This window comes from Danio rerio, chromosome 12, assembly GCF_052040795.2.
Source record: "Danio rerio strain M-AB ecotype USA chromosome 12, GRCz13ab, whole genome shotgun sequence".
NCBI classification, from domain to species: Eukaryota; Metazoa; Chordata; class Actinopteri; order Cypriniformes; family Danionidae; genus Danio; species Danio rerio.
The window spans coordinates 34,856,501-34,862,500 of NC_141032.1; the positions used below are offsets into that span (position 1 = coordinate 34,856,501).

Below are 6,000 nucleotides of genomic sequence, written 5' to 3' on the forward strand. Positions count from 1 at the left end.
GTTCAGTACCTGTCAGCCTACGTTAGCGGTCGGAGCCTTCCGAGAAGGGCTCGCATGAAACTGTCAGTGCATCCTCTCCACCTCCGCGTTCTGTCTCTCCTCCTCCTCCTTCCTCGCTGTCCGTCCCTCCCACCCTCATCTCTCTCTCTTTCTCTCTCTCTTCCATCTCTGATGTGTTCTTACAGTGTAAGGCGCAGCCAGTGAGTGAAAGCCCAAGCACCCTCCCCAATACACACACACACATACACCCACCACTTACACACATCCATCCCGCTTGTGTGAACGTAAACACACATACACAGCACAGACGCGTGTGGTTGACCGCACCGGGCTCTCGGCTGTGTGTGAAGACACGCGCGGCACGCCAAAGAAGCAACACTACTGAATCTGACGCTCGCTTTGTAGCAGGACCGCCAAGCAGATCGCAACGAAAACCAGCCTACTTTGTCTCTCGCTCTCTCGCTCTCTCTCTCTCTCTCTCTCTCTCTCTCTTCTTTTTCCCTCCCTCTCTTTTCAGTTGTACTTGTGTGAACAGAGCTGAAGAATAGGAAATACACCCCCCCCCCCCTCAATCTCTCGCTCTCTCTCTCTCTCTTTCGCTCTGTCCTGTGGAGGGATAAACAGTGAAAAGATGAGCCTGTGATACAGCATCAGACCTGAGTGACCTGACAGCTCAAACTGTGAGTACACGAGTCTCTTACTTTGACTTCCACACTCACGCCTACATACTTACACCATATAAACTCTTATGTTTTAAGGTTTGCCATTAACGGCTTGCTCTTTAACCTATGATAAAACTCTGCGCTTGGCAGCGAGTCGTTTAGATTCATGCTGCACGATTGGTTTCATTTTGATGAAACAAATATCCTCCGGCAATCGCATTTTAAGGGGCGCTTAATGCATCTCGTATGCGTTATTCAAAAGTACACCTCGCTCTTCATTTATTCTAGTAACGGGGCACTTATCTGTCACTGTGTACCTCAGGTTTTCGCATTAGTATGAGAAAGCAGAGCATTGTACCTTACATTAGTGTCATCCATATTTCTTTAATCTTTTTAATTCAGAATGACAGTCTGTGAAGTGGTGTCGTTTACTTTGAATACTTTTTTGTACATTTTATGAAGTATGTTTTGCTTCTTTTATTGTTTTAGGAAAGCTTTTTCACACAGCCCTAAATAATTGTAAATACTGTATAACTCACAATTTTAAGTGAGATTCCTCTTGCATAAATGTTTGCTTTTTTGAGTTTATTGTGACATGCAGTGTGTTGCACTGTAGAATGTGTTTTTTGTGTGTGTGTATATGTGGGTGTGAGTGCTGGACGAGAAAAAAGTGAGAGGTTTGCCTCCTCTTCGGATGACCGGACAGAGAGTGAGAGCGAAAGAGATGCAGACAGTGAGACAGAGAACAGCGTGTCACATTCGGCTTGCTTGTGACGGTTTGCTCAAGCAGTGTAGCATAGCTGACAACTAAAGCGAGAACACAGTGTTACCCTTAGCCTGTGAACAGTTGGGAAACAAAGTGAAGCTTTTAAAATAGATTTCTGGATATTTTTTTAGGAATCTGAATTTTCTGTCCAATTCTCGGTGTATGGATGATCATGTTTCATTTGTATTATTTTGTAATATTTGATTGATTATTGATTTATTTAACTGAGTGATTGAACACTTATGTACAAGTTAAACAATCTTTACAAAATGTTCTTACTAAAGTAAACTTTACAAATTGTTCTCACATTATATATACAGTAGTCAACATTCAAAGCAAATTAATTATGTATTTCAAATTTGTCCTTGGACAAGAATGGATGTTGATCAATAGTTTTGAGACAACTTTAAAAAGTGATGATCCAACTTAAATGTTGACTACTGTAGTTCATTCATTCATTTTCTTGTCGGCTTAGTCCCTTTATTGATCTGGGGTCGCCACAGCGGAATGAACCGCCAACTTATCCAGCAAGTTTTTACGCAGCGGATGCCTTTCCAGCCGCAACCCATCTCTGGAAAACTACTGTAGTTTCTCTTTTTTTTTTATTTATTTTATTATTTTTTTTTGTAGATCTAAAACAGAACTTTTGACTTCACCTACTGCACACCATCAGATAGAGTGTAGTTTCATTACTGAAGTTCACATGCACAGTTGCATTGGTAAAAGCTTTTTTTTTTCATTGCTTGTTTTTCCCTACACGTGAACTTTGCATGTTTGTAGTTAAAGTGTATATGCTCTAATTCAATAGCGTCTCAAAAATGACACTAATGGGCTATATGCACACAGACTTTTAATTTTCAACCAGGCAGCATAAGGGCTTCAGGTGAACTGTCTTTCCATTACTAAATTGTCACGTTAAGGATCTGATGTCTTAAAAAATCAGCGATCTTCACTGCCTGTTAGATATACGATATGAAGTGGGTTTTAGATCACACAAAAAACACTGCATTAAATTCTATTTTCCCCTGCCATGTCTTTGAAATATTTTACATTAGTATTTTCAATGGAATTTCTTCGCTAGCTTGATGCTACTGACGGTGATACTGGTTAAAACGGTCTTTCATCTCGTTTTACACTTGCACAACTAAAGGAATGCTTAAGTCTATTTAACTGAATGTATTATTACAAATTATTAAGCTTTTGCCGCAAGTTTATCATTGGCTTTAAAACTCAAACTGTGCATATATCTCATGTATAGTTGTAATTAAATAGACTTCTTACACCTTTAAAATAAAGATTGCAAAAATAGTTTCTTGCAGTGATGCTAGAAAAACTGTTTTTGGTCCCTAAAAGAGCCGTTCAATAATCAGTCTTTAAAAGAATCTTTTTCTGTAAGTAAAAGTGAATTTTACTTTTCCAAAAAGCAGTTTTTCACCCAAAAACTTTAGGGGTAATGGAAATATTTTATCAATGATTTTAATGATTCCGTTGGAAGATTCCATATAACATTTATTTGTTTGAATTTGACACATTTATTGTTCATCGTCTGTTGTGTATTTATTATAATTCTGTCTTAGTTTTGGCTCATGCTGTTTTTGCACTGCTGGACATTTGCTGTGATGTTTACTGTCTTGCACATGAGAGATCAAAGCCACCAAGAAATCAATTTTTCATGTACATATAGAGGGCAAAGCCAGTAGATTTTACTTGTCCCATTTTATTGCAATATCACACACACTGACGCAAATACTTAACTTGTAATGCATTTAAAATGTAAATAAGTCTGGCACCAGCCGAGCATTGACGAATCTCTATCATCTTTACTAGATTTATTTGAACTAAATAATTCCAGTAATTCTAAATTGCCATCTGGATTGTTACTGTACCTTCAAGCACATTTAACAAATGATTACAACCTTAGAAAGTTAAAAACTATCCTAACAAAATGAAGAGGACTTCTCTTAACTTTCCCGAAACTCTTTTACCAGCAACCCAATCTTATTGTCCAGCCGAGATATTGCAATAAACTACTTGACTACCACAACCACTATGGCAAATCTAATAGAAACCAACATCTTCTGGCAGTTAATCAAGCTCTCTAGCATTTTTCTCTCCTTTTCCCACTCTCCGGTGTGTATGCGCTTGTGTGATTTCACCATTAGGCTTGACTACTGTGCCGTTTCCCGATATGATGACAATTTCCTGCTGAGGCGCATGTCAAATGAAAAATGGCATGAGATGTGTGAACCACATGGTCAGAAAGGTTCACAGCTTGTGAATGCAGATTTCATTCATCCGTATGTTACCAAAGAGCGTAGCACGAACATGAAATGGGCTTTTTAGGAAAGGTTCTTGATTTCAATGTAAAAATTGGCATGTTACTTAACTCTGTCCCAGCATGAGACTCTGGCTTTTGTTGAAGGATTTTGGGTTGAATGTTCATGTCAGAATAAGCCACATAGGAATTTAGCATGTGCAATAAATGATAGTGATGGCTTTTAGGTGATCTCTGCTTAAGGTTTTTTAAAAGTAATGTCAGCAGCAAGAAAAATCGTCAATAATGTCATGGTGTTTGTAACAAATGTTCTAAAAAAGACAATTTAAAAGCCAACAAAAGATTTATTTGTAAAGGACACAAGATTCTTTAGCGCTTTTCAAATACCCGTAACTTATTGTACGCCTTGTAGAGAAGCACATAACAGACATTTAGCTGGTGAATCATTTACATGCATTCATTATAGAGATAGCATTGGTTTGTAGAAGAAAATTATGAATAGTTGTGCTAACAAAGACTGTCAGAATTGTTGCCAACAAGAGTCAAGTTTAACACATCCGGACTGCCAGGTTTTACAAATACAGTTATTTGGCAGCACACCAGTTAAGTTACATAGAGTTGTCAGAGTGAATCATAGTTGCTAAAAACACAATAAATTATAGGAAGTGAATTTGAAACTGAAGTATTTCATTTTGATGTGTCATTAGATAGATACTGTAGATACATCAAAGTGGGATAAAAGGTGTATAAAAGGCAAAGTTCTATATTATATTATATTATATTATATTATATTATATTATATTATATTATATTATATTATATTATATTATATTATATTATATTATATTATATTATATTATATTATATTGCATTAGGTGGCATGGTGGCTCAGTGGTAAGCACTGTTGCCTCTTAGCAAGAAGCAAGAAGCAAGAATGTAGCAAGAAGGTCACTGCCTGGTTCGAGTCCCTGCTTGGCCAGTTGGCATTTCTGTGTGAAGTTACCATGTTCTCCCCATGTTTGCGTGGGTTTCCACAGTCTAAAGACATGTAGTTTAAGTAAATTGGATGAACTAAATTGGCCGTAGTGTATAAGTGTGTGTGTATGTGAGAGTTTATGGGTGTTTCCCAGTACTGGGTAGCAGCTGGAACGGCATCCACTGCGTAAAACATATGCTGTAATAGTTGGCGGTTCAGTCTGCTTTAGCGACTTAAATGGGTCACCACAGCAGAATAAACCGCAGACCTATCCAGCATATGTTTTACGCAGCGGATGCCCTTGCAACCCATAACTGGGAAAAACCCAAAACTCTTATTCACTACGGCCAATTTAGCTTACCCAATTCACCAATAGTGCATGTCTTTAAACTTTTGAAGGAAGGAAACCCACGTGAACACGGGGAGAACATGAAAACTCCACAGAAATGCTAACTGGCCAAGCCGGAACTTGAACCAGTGTTGCTGTGACGCAACAGTGTAAATCACTGAGCGATTGTGCCGCCAAATATAATATAATATAATATAATATAATATAATATAATATAATATAATATAATATAATAATATAACACAATATAATATAATTATATTTTATATATATATATATATATATATATATATATATATATATATATATATATATATATAATACACACACACACATATATATATATACACAGGCACTTCAACGCACTGTAGAAGCTCTGTCACAAAAACAACTTCCTCGTATGTGCAAACATACCTGGCAATAAAGCTCTTTCTGATTCTGAAAATATAATCAGGTTTTCTAAGTTCCAATGTGAATGTAAAAAGACCAAAATTAAAGTTTAGAGTCCTCAAATAAACTGAATATTGGCAAATTTTACAGCTGCATTTTTACATTTTCTCCCCATGGATTTAAACAATTTCTCAGGAATTGATGGGGAGAACAAAAATAAACACCTGCTTCATGACTTCATGATCACAGAATTTCATAATTTTAAAGTTTTTTAAAATCAGAAATATACAATCGCTATCTTATAAAGCTTTGCAGAAGATGTGATCAAATCAGCAATGATTGTACAATATAAACTGAGTTTAACTTGCTCTGTAAGCACAAAAGTACAATATAATATACAACAACTGAAAGTTTATACCATCACATAACCTCTGAAGTTAGGGTTGGTCTGTCTTGAAAGATTTGTGCATTATCGCTAAAAATCAATTCCTTAGTGGAGAAAATTATTATTTTTTACTTGCAAACACCCTCAATATGCTACTATCATGCAGCCTTTTTTGCTTTGTGCGTGGGCATTTTCTC

General features: G+C 36.7%; 1 protein-coding gene across 36 annotated transcripts in view; it reads left to right on the forward strand.

Annotated features, from left to right (window-relative positions):
• The window catches only part of rbfox3a (RNA binding fox-1 homolog 3a), an 886,893-nt gene that overhangs the window by 71,131 nt on the left and 809,762 nt on the right, over nt 1–6,000 (forward strand). For 19 of the 36 annotated variants that reach the window (XM_087276583.1, XM_087276584.1, XM_087276594.1 and 16 more), the window contains exon 1: nt 287–680. The exons of the other annotated variants lie outside the window; for them this stretch is intronic. The gene's annotated coding sequence lies outside the window, so the exon portion shown is untranslated. Of the gene's footprint in view, nt 1–286; nt 681–6,000 lie in introns of those variants that run through there. 36 annotated transcript variants of the gene reach the window in all.